Consider the following 7,500-nt stretch of genomic DNA (forward strand, 5'->3'; position numbering starts at 1 on the left):
ACCATCGGCACACGCTGGGCGCTGGTGCGGGCGCTTGCCTCGACCACCATCGGCACACGCTGGGCCCTGGTACGGCAGGTTGCCTCGATCACCATCGGCACACGCTGGGCCCTGGTGCGACAGGTTGCCTCGAGCACCATCGGCACACTATCGGCCCTGGTGCGGGCGGTTGCCTCGACCACCATCGGCACACGCTGGGCCCTGGTGCGGGCGCTTGCCTCGAGCACCATCGGCACACGCTGGGCCCTGGTGGGTTTAGGCACATCTTCAAATTTCTGCCGTGCCAATGCCATTTTTATGGCTTGTAAATTCATATAATGGTCCCCTAAGCCTTCACGTGAAGTTTCGTTGGAAGATGACTCGTTTTCTATTTTTCATGATTTTCGAAACTTTTTGCGGTTCGGGATTTTTTAAAATTTTTTTATAAGGATTTTTGGCCCCAAATTTTGTAGGCATGATCCTTCTATTTTTGTTGGCATGCACAAAAAAATTCAGCTAAAAACTCGAAGTAGAGAAGATTTTGTGACCGTTTGAAAAAAGTGTCCCCATTTCAGACACTTTAACGGCTACTGGTAGCAAACCTGTAAAATCTCAAATGCTCTTTAAGGGGGTGTGAATTCTCAGAGGTTTGATGAGGGATAGGGGGCCAACACAAGGCCAAGTACCAGCACCCATCGCACATCATGTGCGCACACCCCCCCGGCCCCCCTCCCAATCGCCGGAACCCCAATGCCGCCGGTCAGGTTCTCCGGCGGTACTCCGGCGATGCTCCGGCGATGCTCCGGCGATGCTGTCCCGAGTGAAAAAAATGCGGCACCAGCACATGCTGGAGCCAAGCATGGGCACCGTGGCTCAAAATCGAACTTCGGCCAAGGCCTCGACCATCAATGGCACATGATGACGCATGGTGATGGCACATGCATCGACCATCATCGGCATAGGCTGCCCTTCGGTACGGGCACTTGCCTCGACCGCCATCGGCACAAGCTGGGCCCTGGTGTGGGTTGTTGCCTCAATCACCAGCGGCACATGCTGAGCCTTGGTGCGGGCGGTTGCCTCGAGCACCATCGGCAGACCCTGGGCCCTGGTGCGGCGGGTTGCCCCGATAACCATCGGCACACGCTGGGCCCTGGAGCGGCCGGTTGCCTCGATCACCATCGGCAAAAGCTGGGCCCTGGTGCGGTCGGTTGCCTCGACCACCATCGGCACACGCTGGGCCCTGGTGCGGGCGCTTGCCTCGAGCACCATCGGCACACGCTGGGCCCTGGTGCGGGCGCTTGCCTCGACCACCATCGGCACACGCTGGGCCCTGGTGCGGCAGGTTGCCTCGACCACCATCGGCACACGCTGGGCCCTGGTGCGGGCGCTTGCCTCGACCACCATCGGCACACGCTGGGCCCTGGTGCGGCAGGTTGCCTCGATCACCATCGGCACACGCTGGGCCCTGGTGCGGGCGGTTGCCTCGATCACCATCGGCACACGCTGGGCCCTGGTGCGGCAGCTTGCCTCGAGCACCATCGGCACACGCTCGGCCCTGGTGCGGTCGGTTGCCTCGAGCACCATCGGCACACGCTGGGCCCTGGTGCGGCAGGTTGCCTCGACCACCATCGGCAGCCTCGACCACCATCGGCACACGCTGGGCCCTGGTGCGGGCGCTTGCCTCGACCACCATCGGCACACGCTGGGCCCTGGTGCGGTCGGTTGCCTCGAGCACCATCGGCACACGCTGGGCCCTGGTGCGGGCGCTTGCCTCGACCACCATCGGCACACGCTGGGCCCTGGTGCGGGCGGTTGCCTCGACCACCATCGGCACACGCTGGGCCCTGGTGCGGGCGCTTGCCTCGACCACCATCGGCACACGCTGGGCCCTGGTGCGGCAGGTTGCCTCGACCAGCATCGGCACACGCTGGGCCCTGGTGCGGGCGCTTGCCTCGAGCACCATCGGCACACGCTCGGCCCTGGTGCGGTCGGTTGCCTCGAGCACCATCGGCACACGCTGGGCCCTGGTGCGGGCGCTTGCCTCGACCACCATCGGCACACGCTCGGCCCTGGTGTGGTCGGTTGCCTCGGGCGCTTGCCTCGAGCACCATCCGCACACGCTGGGCCCTGGTGCGGCAGGTTGCCTCGAGCACCATCGGCACACGCTGGGCCCTGGTGCGGGAGCTTGCCTCGAGCGCCATCGGCACACGCTGGGCCCTGGTGGGGCAAGTTGCCTCGAGCACCATCGGCACACGCTGGGCCCTGGTGCGGTCGGTTGCCTCGAGCACCATCGGCACACGCTGGGCGCTGGTGCGGGCGCTTGCCTCGACCACCATCGGCACACGCTGGGCCCTGGTACGGCAGGTTGCCTCAATCACCATCGGCACACGCTGGGCCCTGGTGCGACAGGTTGCCTCGAGCACCATCGGCACACTATCGGCCCTGGTGCGGGCGGTTGCCTCGAGCACCATCGGCACACGCTGGGCCCTGGTGCGGGCGCTTGCCTCGAGCACCATCGGCACACGCTGGGCCCTGGTGCGGGCGCTTGCCTCGAGCACCATCGGCACACGCTGGGCCCTGGTGGGTTTAGGCACATCTTCAAATTTCTGCCATGCCAATGCCATTTTTATGGCTTGTAAATTCATACAATGGTCCCCTAAGCCTTCACGTGAAGTTTCGTTGGAAGATGACTCGTTTTCTATTTTTCATGATTTTCGAAACTTTTTGCGGTTCGAGATTTTTTAAAATTTTTTTATAAGGATTTTTGGCCCCAAATTTTGTAGGCATGATCCTTCTATTTTTGTTGGCATGCACAAAAAAATTCAGCTAAAAACTCGAAGTAGAGAAGATTTTGTGACCGTTTGAAAAAAGTGTCCCCATTTCAGACACTTTAACGGCTACTGGTAGCAAACCTGTAAAATCTCAAATGCTCTTTAAGGGGGTGTGAATTCTCAGAGGTTTGATGAGGGATAGGGGGCCAACACAAGGCCAAGTACCAGCACCCATCGCACATCATGTGCGCACACCCCCCCGGCCCCCCTCCCAATCGCCGGAACCCCAATGCCGCCGGTCAGGTTCTCCGGCGGTACTCCGGCGATGCTCCGGCGATGCTCCGGCGATGCTGTCCCGAGTGAAAAAAATGCGGCTCCAGCACATGCTGGAGCCAAGCATGGGCACCGTGGCTCAAAATCGAACTTCGGCCAAGGCCTCGACCATCAATGGCACATGATGACGCATGGTGATGGCACATGCATCGACCATCATCGGCATAGGCTGCCCTTCGGTACGGGCACTTGCCTCGACCGCCATCGGCACAAGCTGGGCCCTGGTGTGGGTTGTTGCCTCGATCACCAGCGGCACATGCTGAGCCTTGGTGCGGGCGGTTGCCTCGAGCACCATCGGCAGACCCTGGGCCCTGGTGCGGCGGGTTGCCCCGATAACCATCGGCACACGCTGGGCCCTGGAGCGGCCGGTTGCCTCGATCACCATCGGCAAAAGCTGGGCCCTGGTGCGGTCGGTTGCCTCGAGCACCATCGGCACACGCTGGGCCCTGGTGCGGGCGCTTGCCTCGACCACCATCGGCACACGCTGGGCCCTGGTGCGGGCGCTTGCCTCGACCACCATCGGCACACGCTGGGCCCTGGTGCGGCAGGTTGCCTCGAGCACCATCGGCACACGCTGGGCCCTGGTGCGGTCGGTTGCCTCGATCACCATCGGCACACGCTGGGCCCTGGTGCGGGCGGTTGCCTCGATCACCATCGGCACACGCTGGGCCCTGGTGCGGCAGCTTGCCTCGAGCACCATCGGCACACGCTCGGCCCTGGTGCGGTCGGTTGCCTCGAGCACCATCGGCACACGCTGGGCCCTGGTGCGGCAGGTTGCCTCGACCACCATCGGCAGCCTCGACCACCATCGGCACACGCTGGGCCCTGGTGCGGGCGCTCGCCTCGACCACCATCGGCACACGCTGGGCCCTGGTGCGGTCGGTTGCCTCGAGCACCATCGGCACACGCTGGGCCCTGGTGCGGGCGCTTGCCTCGACCACCATCGGCACACGCTGGGCCCTGGTGCGGGCGGTTGCCTCGACCACCATCGGCACACGCTGGGCCCTGGTGCGGCAGGTTGCCTCGACCACCATCGGCACACGCTGGGCCCTGGTGCGGGCGCTTGCCTCGAGCACCATCGGCACACGCTCGGCCCTGGTGCGGTCGGTTGCCTCGAGCACCATCGGCACACGCTGGGCCCTGGTGCGGCAGGTTGCCTCGACCATCATCGGCAGCCTCGACCACCATCGGCACACGCTGGGCCCTGGTGCGGGCGCTTGCCTCGACCACCATCGGCACACGCTCGGCCCTGGTGCGGTCGGTTGCCTCGGGCGCTTGCCTCGAGCACCATCCGCACACGTTGGGCCCTGGTGCGGCAGGTTGCCTCGAGCACCATCGGCACACGCTGGGCCCTGGTGCGGGAGCTTGCCTCGAGCGCCATCGGCACACGCTGGGCCCTGGTGGGGCAAGTTGCCTCGAGCACCATCGGCACACGCTGGGCCCTGGTGCGGTCGGTTGCCTCGAGCACCATCGGCACACGCTGGGCGCTGGTGCGGGCGCTTGCCTCGACCACCATCGGCACACGCTGGGCCCTGGTACGGCAGGTTGCCTCGATCACCATCGGCACACGCTGGGCCCTGGTGCGACAGGTTGCCTCGAGCACCATCGGCACACTATCGGCCCTGGTGCGGGCGGTTGCCTCGACCACCATCGGCACACGCTGGGCCCTGGTGCGGGCGCTTGCCTCGAGCACCATCGGCACACGCTGGGCCCTGGTGCGGGCGCTTGCCTCGAGCACCATCGGCACACGCTGGGCCCTGGTGGGTTTAGGCACATCTTCAAATTTCTGCCATGCCAATGCCATTTTTATGGCTTGTAAATTCATACAATGGTCCCCTAAGCCTTCACGTGAAGTTTCGTTGGAAGATGACTCGTTTTCTATTTTTCATGATTTTCGAAACTTTTTGCGGTTCGAGATTTTTTAAAATTTTTTTATAAGGATTTTTGGCCCCAAATTTTGTAGGCATGATCCTTCTATTTTTGTTGGCATGCACAAAAAAATTCAGCTAAAAACTCGAAGTAGAGAAGATTTTGTGACCGTTTGAAAAAAGTGTCCCCATTTCAGACACTTTAACGGCTACTGGTAGCAAACCTGTAAAATCTCAAATGCTCTTTAAGGGGGTGTGAATTCTCAGAGGTTTGATGAGGGATAGGGGGCCAACACAAGGCCAAGTACCAGCACCCATCGCACATCATGTGCGCACACCCCCCCGGCCCCCCTCCCAATCGCCGGAACCCCAATGCCGCCGGTCAGGTTCTCCGGCGGTACTCCGGCGATGCTCCGGCGATGCTCCGGCGATGCTGTCCCGAGTGAAAAAAATGCGGCACCAGCACATGCTGGAGCCAAGCATGGGCACCGTGGCTCAAAATCGAACTTCGGCCAAGGCCTCGACCATCAATGGCACATGATGACGCATGGTGATGGCACATGCATCGACCATCATCGGCATAGGCTGCCCTTCGGTACGGGCACTTGCCTCGACCGCCATCGGCACAAGCTGGGCCCTGGTGTGGGTTGTTGCCTCGATCACCAGCGGCACATGCTGAGCCTTGGTGCGGGCGGTTGCCTCGAGCACCATCGGCAGACCCTGGGCCCTGGTGCGGCGGGTTGCCCCGATAACCATCGGCACACGCTGGGCCCTGGAGCGGCCGGTTGCCTCGATCACCATCGGCAAAAGCTGGGCCCTGGTGCGGTCGGTTGCCTCGAGCACCATCGGCACACGCTGGGCCCTGGTGCGGGCGCTTGCCTCGACCACCATCGGCACACGCTGGGCCCTGGTGCGGCAGGTTGCCTCGAGCACCATCGGCACACGCTGGGCCCTGGTGCGGCAGGTTGCCTCGAGCACCATCGGCACACGCTGGGCCCTGGTGCGGTCGGTTGCCTCGATCACCATCGGCACACGCTGGGCCCTGGTGCGGCAGCTTGCCTCGAGCACCATCGGCACACGCTCGGCCCTGGTGCGGTCGGTTGCCTCGAGCACCATCGGCACACGCTGGGCCCTGGTGCGGCAGGTTGCCTCGACCACCATCGGCAGCCTCGACCACCATCGGCACACGCTGGGCCCTGGTGCGGGCGCTCGCCTCGACCACCATCGGCACACGCTGGGCCCTGGTGCGGTCGGTTGCCTCGAGCACCATCGGCACACGCTGGGCCCTGGTGCGGGCGCTTGCCTCGACCACCATCGGCACACGCTGGGCCCTGGTGCGGGCGGTTGCCTCGACCACCATCGGCACACGCTGGGCCCTGGTGCGGCAGGTTGCCTCGACCACCATCGGCACACGCTGGGCCCTGGTGCGGGCGCTTGCCTCGAGCACCATCGGCACACGCTCGGCCCTGGTGCGGTCGGTTGCAGGTTGCCTCGACCATCATCGGCAGCCTCGACCACCATCGGCACACGCTGGGCCCTGGCGCGGGCGCTTGCCTCGACCACCATCGGCACACGCTCGGCCCTGGTGCGGTCGGTTGCCTCGGGCGCTTGCCTCGAGCACCATCCGCACACGTTGGGCCCTGGTGCGGCAGGTTGCCTCGAGCACCATCGGCACACGCTGGGCCCTGGTGCGGGAGCTTGCCTCGAGCGCCATCGGCACACGCTGGGCCCTGGTGGGGCAAGTTGCCTCGAGCACCATCGGCACACGCTGGGCCCTGGTGCGGTCGGTTGCCTCGAGCACCATCGGCACACGCTGGGCGCTGGTGCGGGCGCTTGCCTCGACCACCATCGGCACACGCTGGGCCCTGGTACGGCAGGTTGCCTCGATCACCATCGGCACACGCTGGGCCCTGGTGCGACAGGTTGCCTCGAGCACCATCGGCACACTATCGGCCCTGGTGCGGGCGGTTGCCTCGACCACCATCGGCACACGCTGGGCCCTGGTGCGGGCGCTTGCCTCGAGCACCATCGGCACACGCTGGGCCCTGGTGCGGGCGCTTGCCTCGAGCACCATCGGCACACGCTGGGCCCTGGTGGGTTTAGGCACATCTTCAAATTTCTGCCGTGCCAATGCCATTTTTATGGCTTGTAAATTCATACAATGGTCCCCTAAGCCTTCACGTGAAGTTTCGTTGGAAGATGACTCGTTTTCTATTTTTCATGATTTTCGAAACTTTTTGCGGTTCGAGATTTTTTAAAATTTTTTTATAAGGATTTTTGGCCCCAAATTTTGTAGGCATGATCCTTCTATTTTTGTTGGCATGCACAAAAAAATTCAGCTAAAAACTCGAAGTAGAGAAGATTTTGTGACCGTTTGAAAAAAGTGTCCCCATTTCAGACACTTTAACGGCTACTGGTAGCAAACCTGTAAAATCTCAAATGCTCTTTAAGGGGGTGTGAATTCTCAGAGTTTTGATGAGGGATAGGGGGCCAACACAAGGCCAAGTACCAGCACCCATCGCACATCATGTGCGCACACCCCCCCGGCC

This window comes from Durio zibethinus, unplaced genomic scaffold (assembly GCF_047325235.1).
Source record: "Durio zibethinus cultivar Kanyao isolate XHJ-2024 unplaced genomic scaffold, ASM4732523v1 HiC_scaffold_3, whole genome shotgun sequence".
NCBI lineage: Eukaryota > Viridiplantae > Streptophyta > Magnoliopsida > Malvales > Malvaceae > Durio > Durio zibethinus.